This window comes from Styela clava, chromosome 1 (genome assembly GCF_964204865.1).
Source record: "Styela clava chromosome 1, kaStyClav1.hap1.2, whole genome shotgun sequence".
Lineage (NCBI taxonomy): Eukaryota > Metazoa > Chordata > Ascidiacea > Stolidobranchia > Styelidae > Styela > Styela clava.
The window spans coordinates 14,833,401-14,854,296 of NC_135250.1; the positions used below are offsets into that span (position 1 = coordinate 14,833,401).

The window sequence follows — 20,896 nt, forward strand, 5'->3', positions numbered from 1 at the left end:
CAGAGTGTAGGCTAGCGTCACACGAGTGTGTGCTGGCATCCCGCGAGTTTGGGCTAGCGTCAAACGACAGAACGAGAGTGGGCTGACCTGACGTTCTGACAATGTTTCACCGTAAGTCAAGGCATCCTAAACGTTCACAGATTACTAAATTACATATATCCATGTTTAACTCAGCGCCAGAACCTCTCAAAGTCCGGCAATTGATGGCACAGCCACAATTTGGGTGAGCGAACACGTACTAGATCTACTTCTTTTATCAATACCTTTCCATCTAAAATCTGTACGTTTCAAACCTTACTCGAGGTTTTGTTCGCTCTCCCGATTCTATAATCAGTTACTTTTATTTTTATCTATTATTATCGTCTATTGCTGATTATGGAGTCGAAATAAACTTATACTTATATAATTGCCGGGAAAATGAATCAAAATCAGCTGAACAATAATATCTCTTATCCCTTATGCCAGGTATGTAGGTAAACAAGCATGAATTCACAGGACTGCAGGAGGGTTTCACAACATGAAAATTTAAATCTAAGCGAATATCAAACCTATTCATTTCCATCAATAAAATTGAGGTATGAACAAATCGAATCTGATTTGCACAAATACATCTTTTAAAATAAAGATTGAACAAGCAAATTGAGTAACATTTATCCAAAGAGATACATTGTCTTGATGGCTTTGAAGTCTGATTTCGGCACTTCTAATACTCTGTACACCATGAAATTGACTTATTACATTATATATCTAATTATCCAACAAATAACGAAAAGTTCTACCAGGGAAAAAAACGGAATCTACCTATGTCTAACGATAATCCTATTTCACGATAATAGCAGAGCCATTATATAATGACTCTGATAATAGTATTTTATGTCAAAATGCGGCAGGGAATTGAAACTTTTATATTATTTTGTACATCACGCAATTTGCCTTTTATATTATATAGTGAATTATCTTACAAATTCTGAAAAATTCTACCGGGGGGGGGGGGGAGACTTTAAAATAAAACCGGAATCTACCTATGTCTAACGATGATCCTAATTCCCGATAATGGTATTTTATGACAAAATGCAACAGGGAATTGAAACTTTTCTATTAATTTGTACATCACGAAATTTGCCTATTATATTATATAGTGAATTATCTTACAAATACTGAAACATAAAAAATTTTACCGAGGGGGAAGACTTTAAAATAAAACCGGAATCTACCTATGTCTAACGATAATCATATTTCCCGATAATAGTATTTTATGACAAAACGCAACAAGAAATTGAAACTTTTCTATTAATTTGTCTGTTGGTGTCACGTACGTAGACCAAATTCCTGTCTCGCCTTCTCCGGCAGCCATTTCCAGCCAGTAGGCACGTGATAAACCATCCGAGGTAAATACTTCATTAGTTGACTGATGGGTGTATTACTTAACTATTTGGAATCCTGACAAATGAGTTGGCCATCGTTGTATTAACATCTTAGGGCTCGGATTTTTCTGTTATTCCTTCATTTTTTTAAGCCAAATACTCCCGTATTATCTGCTAGGATTGTGAAAGGAATCGCGTATGGAATAGATTGCCACTTGTCCACCGACTCCTTTGTGCGTTAATCCCCTTCGTGCAGGGGTCATATGCTCTGGCTGCTGGGGTGATTATAGTGCGCTATAGGATAAACGTTTTCGAATGGTGATTCCTTCCCCTCTTTTGTTTGAAATATGACAGCACCAAACCCGTTCTCTAAAGCATCCGTTACGACATACAATAGAAGCTTTTGGTCTACATCATGTAATATTTTCGTGTTATTTAGTTGGCGTCGTGCGATTTTGTAGTCTTCAAGTAATTCTTTAGTCCATACTACTGGCGTGCCTCTGCTTCTTGTGGTAGGTACGTTTCCTGTTAGGGCGTCAAACTTCGCTAGTTTCCGATTGAGTTCCGGAATATGATCTGCTATATACCTCAAAGCACCGATCCATCCTCTGAGTTTGTATATATTTCGCGCCGGTGGTAGTTCTTTCATCATCTTCAGTCTTTCCGGTTGAACCTCTATTTCTTCCCCACTCAAGGTGGCGCCTAGCAGGTTGATCTTGATCTAGCAGGTTCTTTTCCAATAAAACACTTATTGATGCTTAAAGATCGATTTCATTTTGTTAATTGTTCGAAGGTCATTTAGAGTAACGTTAGGTGGTCCTCGACTGTTTTAGTGCTCAGGAAGATGTCGTCTATGTATGCTTCTATCAGCGACGCTTTTTGCTCCTCCAATCACTTTTTGTTAGTCACGTGTTCCCGATACGTCGCTGTTATGGGTTTCACCACACACTCTTGCATGTTAGCCGACCATAACGCAACGGCAGTTTTGAGTCCCATTGGAATATTGCACCAACGTATGTGTACCCCTTTCACTGTTATTCCAAGAAAGGTTCTAAATGCTTCGGTCATATCACAATGAAAATAGGCTTTCTTGAGGTCGAGTAGCGTGAGTACTTCTCCTCCTTGTGTCATTTGCTTTATATCGGGTATTAAGGAAGGCGGTAAATCGATTGGCTCTATCGTCGCATTTTATTTTTGACGGACCTCCATCCTATGCCGTATCAATTTCTGTGCCTAACCAACGAGGAAGGATCATGTTTCCTTTGACGGAATAAAACTCATAAAAGTCTGATTCAATACATATTGAAGTTATAATACTGGTAGACCAATGGCAATTTGATGAGATTATAATCTATTTGCTACCTTATATCCGGACTGCCGGTACTAATTGAACACATGGACCTAATTTAATTTGTGTACATAACTACACTGTCACACAATTAGGTAAATTTTATTTCATGCCTCTTCCTTGCTGCAACGATAACACCCTCAAATGACCTGAGGAATTTTGTGACGCGTTCCACGACCACAGCAACACGATCGAACCAAGCATAAAATTTACCATAGAAAAAGAAGTCAATGGGACAATAGCCTTCTTAGATGTCCAGATACAGAGTGAAGGAAATGGAGAATTGACGACTGATATATTTAGGAAAAAGACCCATACTAATCGCTACCTCAATTTTAACTCTAGCCACCCGCTTAACCATAACGTTCAGTGGTTAGTAGTCTTATGAATCGTGCCAAAACTCTTATATCGGATGAAACAAAGCAGAAACAAGAAATAAATTTCATTAAGAAGACTTTACGACAAAATGGATATCCAACGAAAATGTTCAGAAATCATGTAAATCTCCAAAAACCGCCTGATAAACCCATACCAATCGCATCTACCACCATTCCGTATGTCCAAGGACTAAGTGAAAAAATTCGAAGAATTTTGGAAGACGTTAAAATCAGAGTAAGTTTTAAACCCCAACACACTATCGGCCAATTGCTCTCCAACGTCAAAGACCGCCCATGCCCTAAACAAAAAAAACGGAGTTGTATATACAATCCCATGCAGCGATTGTTCTTCAGTCTACATTGGAGAAACCAAAAAGAAGCCTGGAAACTCGCAGCAAGGAACATCTACGAGATATTAAACAAAAGAAAATTGACAAGTGGGCCCTTTCGAAACACGCCCTTTCTAATAACCATAGCATCGACTGGGAAAACAGCAGGATACTAGAAAAAGAAACTCAATACAGGAGAAGACTATTTCTCGAATCTTATCACATAAATAAAGAGAAGAATTCGATGAATGACAAAGAAACCACACTTTTCCCGCCTGTGTATAAATCATTGTTTAAATAGTCCCCTTTTTGTTTGAACTTGCGCTAGTTTGTTTATTGGACACGTAGTGGACATAACGATCGTTTCAATATTATGTTGTTGTTGTTGTTCTTGTTCTTTGACACGTTTTTAAAAAGACGCTTTTCTTTTCGAATACTGGACCAATTGCTTTGAAATTTTCAGTGGTTAAAGATTAATTTTTTCGCTAGAAGGCTATTACTTTTATTTATTTCAAAATTTTGCGTGAATTCTATGAAATTTGATATTTCGTCTAAAATTTTGCTGTATTATTTTTTATCCATGGGAACACGGATTTTAGTCAGTGTCATGACTGGCTGTACGTTTTGATTCTGCAAAATTCTTGCTACTGGAATTTCAGAACTTTTTTGAGGGTACCGGTAGCGTCAAAGGTACCGGTAAGGACTGATTCGCTCTGGTCTGACGTGTCCATATATTTGTGCGTAGCTCTCTTGTTTATACATATTATCTTATCATCATCCTTTTAGATTAGAGTTGACGCCACGATAATTTTTTTCATATTTTTCCTTTTTTCTTTTTCTTGCTTTATATATATCCACTTGTGTCCTTTCCATATCATGTCCTGATGAAGTTTTTCTGTATAGAAATTCGAAACGTCGGCAAATTACATCGTTTTGCTAACACAGGTTGTGCTTCAGTTATTATCAACAGGCTCAAATGACCTTAGCAAAGTCGCAAAAGTTATCGACTGGAGATAACTCAGTATCCCATTTCAATTTTTAACGACAATGTAGCCCTGTGACAGAGGTCTACCTCACAGATGCTAAAAGCAAGCATAGTTCTACGACATCTTTTTCATCCCGATTGTTAAAGTTTCGTAACAATAATGATTTGCGATTGCGTGGAATTTATGACTGTATCTCGTTTACGAATGTTTCAGACTCTTTTCATATCGTTGCGGACCTTCTGTGCAGTCGTCGCGGACCGCACTTTGGGAAACCCTGCTGTAGATGACCCTTTAATTCTTTGGCGTATGGCTTATATACCCCGTCCTTACTTCTTTCGATATTATTGTCTTTTCGGGCGTATTTAATTCGGGCGGGGTATACATCTATTTTGCGACTGTTACTGCTTTGTCGCTAAATCTCTGTAACTCCTCCCTTACTTCCATCGAAGTACCTCCTTGTAACACATAGTCTTTTATGGGTCCGAACATTGTCGCTTTTAGGCCTGTGCTTTTCTTGCACTCTGTGCGTCATCGCCGATTTCCAAGACTTGACCTCTCTATTCAGGGCTGGGACTCTATCCTCCGGATTTAGTCCCAGGGCTGGGACTCTATTCTCCGGAATTGGCCCCCCTTTTGTGCGCTTGGATGTCTGGCCTTATGAACTCCGTTCTCGACCAGTTGTATTTGACAAGTTTGCATGCAACTCTGTATTTTGCCCTTCCGCGTAGGCTCCTGACAAAGGGTCGTCACCCTCTGATTAACCCACGGTCATTACCTAAATTACTTATACACGACCACGGGTCTTCATTTTTGTCGTTATCGACTGCAGCGCTTGTACTCGTTCTAACCAACCGATTATATTCGAAGGCCGATTATATTCAGTGGTATTCCCTTTCTTGTGGCGAAAGGGTTCTATAGCCCAGGGGTCCGCAACTACGGGATGGCGACCCAAATGTGGGTCGCGAAACAATTTAAATTTTCCATAAATATGAGCATCGCGTCTGTGTAGCGTATTTATGTATAACACAATTATAAATCTCTGATTATAATTATGAATGTTTCCCTGAGTATACACTTCCTTATTTACTGCCGTAACATTGGTCAGTATCAGTATCAGTAGTTTATTTTTACACATGCCGAAAATACACATTATACGAATAGGAGTAAGTAAAAAAAGAATAAATGCATTTTAGTGTGAAGGAAGACGCGATAAACCAGTAATGGTTATCGAGCAGCGTCACCTACAAGGAAGTCTAACATCAAATTTTATAAAGGAATAAAAAGACGAACATTAAATACTAAGAGAATACGGAAATAGAATATATTCAGGCGACCCGAATATCCGAGTCTCGTTCATAACGAAGGAAGCAAGCGACTCCAGTCACAACAGGCGGGGTAACCATGTCAACCGCGTTTTATTAGATATCAAAGTGATAAACCATAGCATTATGAGGTAACTATGGATAAACGGACTAGGAAACCTCGCTTGTCAGCTGCAGTAAGGGCCATTGTTTTTGGGGCAGTACCTCATTCGGAGGAAATTAAGCATCAATCAATCAGCATAAGTGAAAAATTGAAGTAACAATAAACGTTTCAGAAGCGCTCAGATACTTTTGCCATTCAGAAAGTCTTCCGTGGTTGTTGACAAACTGGTTACTGAAGAATACACCAAAAAAAGCCGCAAGCGGAAGATACAACGGAGAAATTAAGTGGGAACAGAACACCGCATGCACCTTCAGACATCTTTGCGTCTTCAAGCAGTGGGGATCAACGCCCGACAAAAGACTCATCTCCTCACGCTCATCGGATAGAAATACATCACTCGAACCATCCTTATAAGCGGAAGTACAGAGGAGAATTTATAAAGCTTGGTTTCAGAAAAAGAATTGTTAGGCGAAAAGAAATCAATGACAAAGTATCTCACAATCTTAGAAAAATCTCAAAAGGCATTGTATGAAGTGGCATATTTAATCACAAAAGAGAAAAAACCACACACCATTGGAGAAACACTAATCAAAACTATTGCAATGAGCTAAATTATGAATGGAGACAAGGTAACTAAGGAAACGAGAATATCGGTCAGAGACCGAAGACTTATCGATCGAAAGTTAGGGGAACCCCCAAAACAGCGCTCTTACTCCATAGTGACACCTTGTGTCCCATCACTAATTAATTAATAACTCGCTAATTATACGACATAATTCGCCCAAAATCAATAAGCTACTGGTACGAGATATGATGAATGCACATGCAAAATCTGCAGCAGATCCAATCTCACTTTCGTGAGATATCGCGTGCATCTAACAGACAAACAGACAGACAAATACCTATCAACATACTTACCGATTAAAATCGATAAGTAATGAAAGAAATACCAATGTCTGTACATACAATTCGCCGACGTATCAGCGAAATGGGTAAAGATATTAGGTGCCAACTGATTGATAGAGTCAAAGGAGGAAAATACGCTTTGCAATTGGATGAATCCACGGATACGTCTGGTTTAGCGCAGTTGATTGCGTTCGTTGGGTATATAAGTTACTCATGTGCTTGGCTCTTTCTGGAACATGCACTGGTCAAGACATATTCTCAGCAGTGGCGACGAGACTACAGAACGATGGATTATCATGGGAGCGGTGTATTAGCATTTGTACTAATAGGGCTGGAGCCATGGCGGGAAAACAACGGTTTTTTAGTGAGAGTATTACAAATTGTAACTCATATCAATTTTACGCATTGCATTCACTATGGGGAAAATCTGGCTAGGAAAACATTGAACACACCGGGGGTTCGCAAATACGGGGTCGCGACCCAAGTTTGGGTCAATCAGCATAAGTGCAGAATTTGACAAAACAATAAACGTTTTAAGTTTAGGTTGATATTAAATTTAAAAATAAAAGTGATGTTATTCAAGTAACGTATTTCTTACTTTTAGCCTACTGCGATTTTGTAGTTGTCAATTTTGAGAACCGGATCTCACATAAATGTAAAAATGCCTGTAAAAGCTTTTTTTTGCAATGCCGGGGTATTCAGATAGCAGTATTGCTCAAAAGGTTGCCAAAGTAGCTACCCTATAAATCGCAAAAACTCTTTTCAACTCATTATTGTTTGAAATTTCAATCAACTAAAGATGTTATTAGAACATTGTCCGTCTTTTGCGTCACGTTTCTGCGGACCGGTAGTAACCTTTCCGCGAACCTGCGATGGGCCGCGGCCCGGTGGTTGCCGACCACTGATTCAGTCATTCGGACAGATTTTCATGGTCGTGAATATTACCTCGTTTTGTCAGTTTTCGCGTGTTATTTGTTAAATTTTAGTTGTGTTTTGGTAAATATAAGTCCTAAACTCGCAAAACCATTCTTGAAATAAGGACCAATAAATTTGCAATAGTAGAGTGTAAAGAGGAAGAGATCAAAAGCCGGGGAAACATTCGTTACTTAGTTGTTCGCATTGTTATATCCTACTACGTAGATTTAGGTTCTCAAAGTGCTCTGTACGGAGCCCCAGGAGAAACTTAGGGCCTCCGCGAGCTATTCATTTATTTGAAAACTGTCCTCGACCCACTGCCCTATCTCCATCTATTTACCTATCCTCGACCCACTGCCCGACCTCCCTCAACTTTCCTATCCTCGACCCACTGCCCTATCTCCTTCAACATTCCCAACTTTACCACCCTCGAACTACCCCGCTCTATCTCCCTCGACCTACCTATCCTTGACCCACTGCCCTGTCTGCCACAACTTACCTATCTTTGACCTACGGTGCTAAACTATTCAGTACCTGACCTAACGGCGCTTTATTCATGACCATCGGTTATACTGGTCGTGTATGCCAATGAGATGATTCAATCGTACGTCGACAAAACATGATTGACGACATTCGTATATGTAGGCTCGAATCTCAAATGGTAAACAATAACCATAATTGGCAGTTTAAAAATGTGTTACTAATTGGGCTACTGATGGTTTCTTGTTCGGAATGACAGTTTTCTAAATTTTAACAAGCCGTTTTACCTGACGAGGCAGTCAACCGCGGTCACGCATGATCATCAGATGAACCAGTTCGAGAGTATTTGGTTGCATTAAGTACAAATTTGATTCATTGAGGATATATGGCAGAATAGTCTAATTCAGACACGGCGTTGGATTATATGCTACTCGTGGAAATACTACAATAAGATAAAATGGACTATTCAGCAGCCGTATCCAACCAAGGTACAGTGCAAGAAAATCGCCCACGCTCGGTGATCGCAGAGGTAAGTGACGATCTTGATTTTAATAGTTTCCTAGAAACTCTAAGGAATTCGGCGTCTACCAGAAACTATGTCGAGCACCTCACGGCCCTTTATGAGCAACGACCCAAAGAGTGGGTATTGTCGTTTAAACAACTCGACCCCGATAATGAGAACATTTCAAAGCGCGATGAATTTTTAAAGGATAACATTGAAATACTATCGACACCCCAGGTAAACATACGCTTCCTTCCACCTACAAAGCCCGCAACCAGAATTAGCATCAAAGGCGTGACCGACGAAGTGCGAAAGCAATTAGTCTGGGATTCCCTAATCAAAACAAATTGCGGAAAGCTGCGTAATTTAAGTAAACAGTACCACCGTGGAACATCTCTGTATAATGGATATATAGCGGCATGGATTACCGATTTCAACCAGACCCGATTTCCGCCCTTTCTTAATATAAATGGTACGCGTTACAAGACATATCTTCCATCCGAGCTCTATACACCAACTTGCGTAAAGTGTCTCGAAAGGGGTCATACCCAACGAAACTGTACTGCTGTACAAAAATGCCGTTTGTGCCTCAAAGATGGTCACATTAAAAGCAACTGTCCCCAAAATAACAGAGGTAAACAAGAAGCCCTCTCCACTTGGCTGAGAAACAACGTAGTCTCTAAACCGACACAAATCCAAAATGTAACCCCAAAGAAAAATCTCGATACACAAAACGAAACAGTGATAACGCAATCGACACCTACTCCAACTAAAACCACCACGCCCAATAACACCTCGTCCCAAGATATTTCCCCAGAAACGATAGATGTTGAAAGTAAAGAAACAAAAGATTGGTCCCTTAGTCCTGAAACCTACGTTCCACCAAAATATCAGGTCACACCACCCCCAGTAGCTACCAGAAAACTGAAAATTACATCAACAATTGGAAACACTCCATTTCGGCCTCAAAACCTTGGATCTTACACCAAAACGTACATCCCGGAATACGGTCCTCAATCCACCTCATACTCGTCGGGTTTTTTTCGACTTCCCTCTCATCTCCTCCGCGCCGGCATGCTTAGGTACAGAAAACAATGTGCTACCAAACTCAACTACACCTACCATAGCAAGGTCGCCTAACCGAAACAAAAGGGAAAGAGCCGAAACGAAGTCCTCTTCGTCTTCGTCAATCCCTCCGCCAACACACAAAAAAGGAAAGTAGGTCTAAGGTAGCACTAATAAACAGACTATATACGTTATGAAACTTTTCTCTCTAAACATTAACGGGCTCATGTGTCACTTAGATGAAATAAAATACACTCTTCTTACCCACAAACCAGAAGTGGCCCTTCTCCAAGAGGTCCATAAGGTTAGCCGGGCGAAGGTAGAAAAGTGGGCAAACATGATAGGTTATAAAATATTTTTCAACACCATAGAGCACCCTTCGAACCAAGAAAACTACTATTCCGGAACGGCCGTCATGGTCATTACCACGATTGCGGAACAAGTTACTCAGTATAAAGAAATTATTCGACATCGCGTGTGTAGTTTGGAACTCGAGCATTTTAACAAATCAATCAAGATCATAAACGTATACGGACCCCCTTACACAGGAAAGAAAGTTCAAACAGACTTTTACAAAACTTTGACGCCAATATTAGAATCCGAAGCAAAAAACTTTGATCTTTTCATCCTCGCTGGCGACTTCAATGCCGTCACGGACAAATTAGACGTATTAAACACCAAAAATTTCAGGCTGACAAAAGGAGAAATGATTCTAAAAAACTACATCCAGGAAGCATATCTCGTAGACCCATATTTTGACCACTGCAAAAATCAGCCCCTATACACTATAAAACGTCAAAACCAAGTCCGCCGAATTGATAGGATGTACATTTCCGATAACGCCGAAACTCAAATCAAATCCTGGAGACCGATTTCGAACTTGAACCTTGATTACAAAATACTTGCCAAAATTATCTCTAACCGCCTACGTCACAAATTTGCATCAATAATTCACCCGGCTCAAAAATCCTCCATCCCAAATAGACAGATCTCAGATATTCACAGAAACATAGAAAGCCTAATTAGATACTCCAAAAAAATCAAATTCCAACATATATCCTGACAGTTGATCAAATGAAAGCGTTTGACATGGACAATCATATCTTCATTCATAAGCTGCTAGCAAAAATCGGGGTTGGAACAAGAACATGTAATCTAATAAAATCCCTGTACTCGGACATTAGAAGTACCATAGAAGTAAACGGAGCTTTCACATCTGAGATCCATATCGTGAGAGGTATCCGCCAAGGATGCCCCCTAAGCATGTTATTATACACTTTAAATATCGAACCAATCGCGAGAGCCGTAACAAAAAATATATACATCAGAGGCATCAAACTCGGGAAAAAGGAAGAAAAAATAGAACAATTCGGCCGACCGGCCAAGCCTTGAACATGGAAAAATCACAAATTTTATGTATAAATGAAGAGGCAGAACTGCGTTTAAAGGACAATTGGTTAAATAAATACCGACACGACACCGTCAAAATCTTGGGGGTTTATAACGGGAAAGAGGTAAAATACAAAGTGCAAGATGAAAAGATTCGTAAAATTACCCAAATTTTAAACAACACAAAGTCGCGTCATTTAACATGGCGTGGAAAACTTTTGATAATACAATCTCTCGCTCTACCGTTAACACTACTGGAAGCTAAAACAAGAATAATACCAAGCCGATACCTTAACAATATTCAGTCCATATTTTTTAAATATCTATGGTATCCTGAATACCTAGAGAGTATCGCTCGGAAAACGTTGCTCCTTCCCGTGAGAAAGGGCGGAATAAGTATGATAGATATTAAACTAAAATCTCATGCATGTCTTTTCCAAAAACTGACCACAATACTTAGCATAAATGCCCCAACCGAATTCTGGCACTTCGAGGCGCTATATACTCTCGGCGCGAGAATAAGAATCTTCGACAAGTCGCTATACAACAACTCGGCACCCCATGCACTCCACATTGACCATCACTGGCAGCATATCCTGAATATTGGTTATATTATGGAAATTGGCCAATCCGAAAGGGAAGGAGCAACCTTGCGCTTTCTTTACAATAGGTTGAAAGAAAAGTCTTATGAATTCGACCGAACAGAAATATGTGAATGGCCAAAAATACACTTAGCAGATGACCGACTAAAGCAACACTTTTCAAATGCCGAACGACAAACGTCATATAGGATTAAGAGAGGTGGGTACCTCTTTGGCCACAGGAAGTGGAGGTTTGGTATATTACGAAACAACGAAAACTCTCACTTGCTGAAATTGAACTGCAAATTCTGTAGAGAAAACCCGGATACCACTCCCCACATCTTTCTGAGGTGCCCCCAATATCTAAAGCTTCATAACTCAGTTAGCCAAACACTGGAAATTATAACAGGCCACAAATTACCATTAAGTCGGCAACAAATATTCGACAACACTTTTGAAGATAAATACCAACTTGTTGTACTCAAAATTTTCTCTGTACTAAAATCTGAAGTCATCCAACTAAAAATTGAATTAGACAGGCAAAATAGATATGGAACCGTCTGCGATATAGAAAGTGTATATCAAAGAGTTGGACAACGTAATACTTACGCTTGGATCAGCCCAAATATTTGAACTCAGGTCAGACTGGAAAACTCTACTACTTCAGAACAGAGTAGCGACTTAGCCCCCCCATAATAACTGCATCCCCGCCCCCCACAAACGGGAGCGTAAAACTGCTAATACCATCACAACCCCTACGGAAATGACGAAAAGGTAGCTTCACGGTGGATGTCATGCTGTGCGCGCGCTTCACGTCTTCACACAGTATGTACGGAAGCCAGGGCAGCGGAAGTTGAGCTATGCATGGCATTAACGGAAGCCCTGGGCTAACGTCATGCTATCTGGCAAATAGCATGTACAGAAGCTCGGGGTCGAAGTTTTTACCGTGCAATGCATAGTATATACGGAAGCTCCCAGATATGTATGACGGTCGTGTACCCCGCGACATGACTACGAAGCGTTAGTACCGATGTGACTCGGATATGACGTGTCTTTGAGACACTGATCCGAGACCAGAAAACTCTGATCCGTAAAAGTAAAGAAAAAAAAAAAAAAAAAAGCCGTTTTATGTCCTTAATAGTTGGCCATGTCGTGAGTCTTGTGACAACATGATGCTGATCCGAAATAAGCAATAGTGCTCTGGTCCGTAGAAAGTATTTTCTTCAACATTTTTCAGTAAAAGCGATGCCAAGAATTACGTACGAACTGCGTCCTTTGCAACTTCATTAAGTTGCAGAAAAGATAAGCTCAATTTTGGGAATATACGCTGAATTAAAGGGCAGTTGGCAACGCTAGCTACGACAAAACATGTCATGGTTTAAAAATAGTTTGGAAGGGATTACACTCATTGAGCGACTTATATTTTTGACTGTTTATTTGATTATTTCCTCATTGTTTTGTCTTGCTCGGAAATACAGGCGACATTGAATGAGTTTCTGGAAAGGAACTCAGATATGTCGATATCGAATTTTTTTTTTGCCCTGCTAAAGTTTTAAAAACAGTGACTCCACACCCGATGCCATCAGTAGCCCAATTGGTAGCACATTTTTAAGCCACTAATTATGGTTATTGATTACCAATTGAGATTCCAGCCTACATTTACGAATACCGTCAATCATGTTTTGTCGACGTACGATTGAATCCTCTCATTGGCATACTCGACCAGTGTAACACATGGAAGTTGGTCGCATGATGGTAATGTTCATTTGACGATCGAGTCGTGATTATAGCGCCGTTAGGTTAAGTACTGAGTGGTATAGCGCCGTGGGTCGAAGATAAGTAAGTTGAGGGAGCTCGGACAGTGGGTTGAGGGTGGGAAGTTTGAGGCAGATAGTGCAGTGGCGAGGATAGAAAAGTTGAGGATAAAAAGGTTGGAGGGGATAGGAAGGTTGGGGGAAATAGGGCAGCGAGTCGAGAATAGGGAGGTGGAGCAGTTGGCCGAGGCGAGAGAGAGGGCAGCGGATCGGGAATAGGAAAGTGGAGGGAGATAGGGCAGTGGGTCGACGATTTGAATTGGGATAACTGTATATTATGTATAACTTCACTGGCTCTAAAGCAGGGGTTCCCAAACTTATTTGGCCGCGGGCAAAAATATCAAGGCGAGGATACTCGCGGGCCAGTAAAGCGAGATGACTAAAAAAGGCTGACGTAAAGGCTGGGGTTCAGGGCGCGATTAAGCGCCCTGAGACAATTTTGAAAAATAGGCACCAAAATAGGCTGCAAGATTGATTTTAGATACACCCAGTATCGCAGTTTGTTATGTAATAAAATTCATAAGTATAATAGTTAGGTGATAGAATACCCGAGGAATAACAAGCACGACTTTCAAAAAGGATTTGTAACTGATAACGACTAATGAAGTTACTTGCTCATCTGGAGTACGGCTTCGTATAAATGTCTACTCATATCAAGGTCAAATTTATTTTTTTCCATCCAGTAAAAATAACAAACGAAATTATGAAAAAAGTAAAATTGACACACATTTTACTGGAAAGGGAAATCGCTGGGAACTGATTATCAGGCAGCGACACCCAAGGTTTGTGTGGCGTACCAAAATTGATATCACCACTCAGGTTCTTTCTGCCAGATTATCGGACACTGAAGTTGCAATAGATGTCGTTCACAAAACAATCTTCTTGCGGTTCCAATTATAGCAGAGTAACTAAGTTAACTAACTAGATTAATTATACACCTTAATACAACCAAATACTCCAATACACAAATAAAAACACAGTACAAATACCGTAGGATACATACGTAACACAAGATACGGAATTTGTCTATGACGTCACAGTCATGAACTATTTACTTATAATGGGATACTAAAAACCGGGTAAAACATACCTAGATATACATAAGAATAGCTAGTATGACACTAAAGATACAACACAAATCCTATCTTATCGACAAACACGTAATATACATGGAAATACGCATAGAAATCACACAGGAAATAAACTGCGAAAATAGACTAGTTACGGAAGTGTTAAATACAAGCTAACTAGTGAACAGAGCTATGCCAAACTGGAGAAATAGTAAACCTGTACTACTAATATCATTTTACAACAAGAATTACACAGATTAACGGCACTAAACACTATAATAATAACCTAAAACACAGAGGAAATTCCACACTGCCGGCACTCTGACAAACCAGCTAAAAGAGAAAGTTACACAGTTGCTCACTAATGACTCAAGTGGTAAGAATAAATATGGGCATACAGAATAAAACGGGGTTATAGACGTGGTCGTCTCATTACTCCCCCCTTTTTCAGATGGGAAATTACAACGAAATTTTCCATCTTCAAAATTGAAAAACCATAAAAATATGAAGAAACTGCAAAGAACTGTACACTCAAATGAAATGTATATCTAAAATCAAAACAATCAATTGTTAAAAGTACTATCACAGTCAAATCAAATGTAATCATCCAAATATCTAGGCCTTCGCCTAGTACGTTGGCCATTATCAGAGTTCGCATCAACTGTAACTTCTTCTGGTACAGTGTCTGGCCTTGAAGAGAAAGGTAATTCATCAAAAATATCATGAGCAGCCTGCTCATTATTTTCCATAATAGGTTCCACATCAGGTAAAATGTCAAATCCGGTTAAGTCAATGTCGTTGTCTTCTTCATCTTCATGAAGGTAAGGTCTCAGTTTGTCAACATGCACAATTCGAGAACGTGTTCCCGAATTCTTCTGAATCCTATACAAGTGATTAGGTAAACAGTCCACAATTCGATAAGGTCCAATCCAAGGAATACTCAGCTTACGATGCTTTGGTGGATAATAATACCACACCAATTCATCTCTCTGGAAAGTAAGTGGTTTAACACCCAAATCAAAATTTCGCTTTTGTCTGGTTGCAGCAGCATTTAGATGTTGCCTAGCATGAAGAAAAGCTTTTTCAGTTGCACAGGAAAACCATTCGACAAATTCAGTGTAACAAGGATGAGTTGATGACTCTGGTTTGCCAAACATAACATCAACAGGCATCTCGATTTCTCGTCCAAGCATTAACTTGTTCGGTGAATATCCTGTACTATCATGCACAGTGGAGCGATATGCCATACAAAGATATGGGAGATGGTCGTCCCAATCATTTCGATTCTCATTTACAAAAGCTTTCAACATCTGCTGTATGGTCCTGTTGAAACGTTCAACTTGTCCATCTGAACGAGGATGATATGGAGTTGTTCGAGTCTTTTGAATCCCGTACAATTGACACATTTCTGAAAATAGTTTTGATTCAAAGTCTCTTCCTTGATCTGAGTGGAGAATTCTTGGTACCCCAAATCTCGAAAAGAATTGAGTAACCAATGCATCAGCAGTGGTGTCAGCTCGCTGATTTGGTAAAGCAAAACATTCCACCCATTTAGAGAAATAGTCCGACAAAACCAAAATGTGTTCATTTCCATTTTCAGTTACAGGCAATGGTCCAAGAAAATCAATGGCAATCCTTTCCATAGGAGCTCCAGATATAAGTTGTTTTAAATCTCCCTGTCTTCTTCCGTAAAGCATCTTTGTTGAAGCACAAGACTTGCAAAATTTGCACCATTTCAGAATGTCCCTTTTGAAACCAGGCCAATAAAATCTGCGCCTTATACTCTTGAAAGTTCGATTAGCACCAAGATGACCTGCAGTGCGCAAAGAATGGAGCTTATGAAACAAGTCCTGCCTCAAATTTGATGGAACAATCAATTGGATATGCGATTCCTCCGATTTACAATCAGGAATCCAACGACGATAGAGAAGTCCATTATCTACAAAAATCAAGTCCCACTGCGACATTAAACGTTTGGTCACTGTTGATTCAGGCATGTATTCTTGAATGTCAGGTTTCTGAGCAGTAAGTTGTTTCCATTTCAAAACAGCAGAAATATCTGGATCTTCACTTTGCCAAGATTTAATTTGCTCATCCGTGTAGGTATTTAACCAATTACAATCGGAACAGTCTGACGATGATTGACCGGGCTGTTTTGATATTGCACTTACAATAACATTACTCACAGCCACATCACCATTGGTACCACAATCAGAACAATCTTCTCGCTTGCATTTGCGAACTTGGCGTGACAATCCATCAGCATTGCCATGTTTCACGCCAGGTCTGTGTTCAATCTTAAAGTCATAAGCGCCAAGAGTTAATATCCATCTTGCTAACATTCCTTGAGGTTCACGAAAATTGATCAACCATTTCAAAGCAGCATGATCTGTGCGAATTCTGAACGGTCTCCCGAGAAGAAAATGACTGAAGTGACGAACAGCCCACACCACAGCTAATAGTTCCCGGTGTGTAGCACAGTATCTACGTTGAGACTTGGACATAGTCTTACTGGCATAAGAAAGTACACGTTCATTGTCGTCCTGAACTTGAGATAACACTGCACCAATCCCAAAACCACTGGCATCAGTATCCAATACAAATTCGCCGATTGTCCTCGGAAAGCTAAGAATTGGGGCAGATGTCAGACAATGCTTCAAAATTTCAAAAGCCTTTTGACATTCAGTACCCCATACAAAAGAAATATTCTTCCTGGTCAATCGAATAAGAGGTCCAGCAATCGTTGAATAATCTTGAACAAACTTTCGGTAGTAGTTCGCTGTGCCTAGAAAACTACGAATATCGCTGACAGAATTTGGCGTTTTCCATTCTTTGATAGCCGCAACATTTCCAGGGTCGCAACAGACACCTTCAGATGAAATAAGATAACCAAGATAAGAGGTGCTTCGACGGAAAAGTTTACATTTCGAGGGCTTCAAGCGTAAACCGGCACGGCGAAGTCTTATAAAAACTTCCCGAAGATTTGAGAGTGCCATTGAGAAATCACTACCATGAGCCAAAACATCATCAAGAAAATTGAAACACCCGTTCCACAGTAGATCACCAAGGATATTGTCCATCATCCGTTCGAATGTTGCGGGAGCATTCGCCAAACCGAAAGGCATCACTACAAAGTGAAAATGACCACGGCCTGGGATGCTGAAGGCTGTCTTTTCACGGTCTGCAGGATCAACCTCCACTTGCCAATATCCGCTAGCGAGATCAAGAGTTGAGAACCATTGTGCTCCGTTTAAGGACTCAATGATATCCTCAATACGCGGCAAGGGATATGCGTCCTTGTATGTGACGTCATTAAGCAATCTAAAATCCACGCAAAATCTGGTAGAACCATCCTTTTTAGGAACTAGGACAATGGGAGAAGAATATGGGGAATCGCTGGGTTCTATGACACCCTGAGCCAGCATATTATCAACAGCTTCTTCGGCTATCTTCCTACGTGCCCACCCCATTGGACGAGGAGCCTGCCGAATCGGCTGTGGTGTGGTTGTGATGATCCTATGCTTTGCTGCTGAAGTACGGCCTAGTTCACCATCTGGCCCTACAAATACATCATGAAATTCACAAATCAAATTGACCAACTGTTCACGTTGACTCGGGGTTAGATCCTCAACGGAATTGACCATGTCATGTAGATGTTCTGGTAATTCAGAAGCTATAACCCGATTATCGGATTCGTCAACTTGAATTTGTGCTACAAGTTGAGGATGTGCAATACCAAGCAAAGATCCAGCCCTGATCTTAAGTTGTCTGCCTTTTTGGTTCACCGCTAGAACAGGAACAGTGGACTCTCCTGGATCCACAACAGAAGAAATCAGCTGAATGCCATCAGCGAGGAAAGAAGAATTCAGCGGTTCAACAAGAGCAGCAACGTCAGACAAATTGCTTTTCGGCCAAGGACGACTAAGTTGTGCAGGGATAACAACCTTAGAATATGGCGGTATCGTAATATCTTCTCGAACAGTTACACGACAACACGGTACAGACTTTTCAGTAAACAGTTTGATTTCATGACCCTCTATCATCATGTGTCCAGATGATAAGTAAAGAACGCAATCATGTTCTCGGAGATAGTCCATGCCCAAAATACCATTAGACATACCTAGGTTGGCAACAACAACCGTGCGTCGCGATGCAAAAGAATCAATAGACAAATCAACTTCCAATGTACCCAGTGGTGATAAATCATGTCCTCCCACTGCAACAAGAGATTCTTCGAGCGGTGCTAAATGTGCTTCTTTCCCACCTATAGCCTCAAAGATGGAAATGTCAATCAGAGTAGTCATAGCACCACTATCTACAAGAAAATTGAACGGTTGATTGTTTACAAGTACCTTCGCATGCCAACTATTGTCATATTGCAAGGAACAAATATTCAGGTCTATATTCTGGTTCGTTGGTCCGTCATCAAGTAATAATTCAGCGGACACTGAGGACCTCAAGCCCGCTGAGTGTCGTTTAAATTTGCGGTCGAAGAGGAAGCAGCTGTTGCAGGATCAGCGGGATTCTGAAGATGTGGACAATCCCGTTTAAGATGACCAGTCTGCTTGCAATTAAAACATGCCTTGCAATCCCTGCCCCAATGACCATGTTTACCACATCGAGGACACGGGTTGCGTGGTACACCATCAAAATTGCGATTGTTGGCACGCGGTTTAACATATCCTATAATCTCATCCAGTTTCTGTACAAGTAACTTGATACTGTCTTCAAGAGAAAAGTCGCTTTGCTGATTAACTACATTACCAGTATTGCTCTGTTTCACTGCTGCAATGCGCGGTTTAGACATGTTCTTTCCCTCGGAGTGGTTATTATCAACAGAGTAATACAGTGTCGCAAGAGACAAAGCCTTTTCAAAAGTATCAGGCTGTTGCATGGTAACATGCTTGATCATGCTTTCATCGGTTAGACCGGCAAGAAATTGCGATTTCAAAATATCATCTTGACCAGTAATATCCAGATTTGGGTAGGCAAGAATAACAAGCTCTTTCAACTTATTACCGTAATCCCGTGGCGCTTCATTTGTCTTAATCCTACGACAGTGAAATGTAGTACGGTAGGAGCTCTCATTTCCGGCAGGTTTGAAGAAATGATTGAAATGAGTCACAATATCACGATAGCTAGTACGTTTCATATCTGGTAAATCTTTCAACACATTTAGAGCTTGACCTGTCATGCAAGTAGCCAATTCTAATCCCGCAGTGTCGTCATCCCACTGATTATAACTGGTGACCAATTCAAAATGGCATAAATAACTGGGCCACGTCATGACAGTGGATCCATCGAAATACATTGGCTTTTTGGCATTTCTTGCCATCATCGTAGCATTAGCTGTGCTATTGAGAACACTACGACTAACATTGGCATTTGAGACACTACTAGCGCTCACTGGAGGAGCTGATTGTGTAGCCACTGTAACCATTTTCGTCCTAGTACTAAGTTGCCTTCTGACATTTGTGCCCTCATTACCATTATCATTCAAAAAAGGAATTGTAGGTGCAAGGTTACTCACATGATCATTTTCCAAAAATTTCACTTCTAATGTCTGCGAGAACGCATTCCGCTTCCCTTCTGGCTGTCCATCTTCTGATCCAAAATCAGAAATTTCATCATGCTTGAGAACAGGTGCTGCTTTTGGAACAACTGTTGCTGGTGTTGAAGTGATCAGGCTGACGTTTGGGTCATGTGACATGGGCTGGGTTTCCTCAGGATCAGCAATTTTTCCTTTATTAACCACGCCAGAAATATCTTGCAGAATGCTGTACATCTGCTCAAATGACGAGCCCATTTTTGTATTTTGGAATTCAACTGATTCTAGTTGACTTCCAATATGTTGTACACAACCGTCCATCTGTTGCATGCGACTGTCTATCAGTTGCAAACGGCTGTCAGTCTCCTCTTGCTTTTCCTCTGACTCCCTCAATTTCGCCTTCAATACCTGTATTTGCAGATGCAGAAGTTCATTCTCCTCTTTGGCTTGCTTTGGTGCCGGTACAATCTTTCTTCTCTTAACCATTTTTCCAAAATATCAGGCAACCGCAATTGAAAAAAAATTCGGCAACCTCAAATGTCCAATATTGTCCAAATATTATCCGTCACAGACTAGCCTACCTAATCGGCTTAGTCTTAATAGTCCCTGTGTCAAATAATATATCCTGGCGTGTGCTCGCCAAAAATTCGTATATGTGGCGTACCAAAATTGATATCACCACTCAGGTTCTTTCTGCCAGCTTATCGGACACTGAAGTTGCAATAGATGTCGTTCACAAAACAATCTTCTTGCGGTTCCAATTACAGCAGAGTAACTAAGTTAACTAACTAGATTAA

The 20,896-nt window shown here is 40.4% G+C and overlaps 1 protein-coding gene across 1 annotated transcript in view; it reads right to left on the reverse strand.

The window, feature by feature from the left end:
- The window catches only part of LOC120348237 (lupus La protein homolog), a 57,356-nt gene extending 42,921 nt beyond the window's left edge, over nucleotides 1-14,435 (reverse strand). The window contains exon 1 of the mRNA XM_078110357.1: nucleotides 14,420-14,435. The gene's annotated coding sequence lies outside the window, so the exon portion shown is untranslated. The remainder of the gene's footprint in view (nucleotides 1-14,419) is intronic.
- Between the last annotated feature and the right edge of the window lie 6,461 nt (nucleotides 14,436-20,896).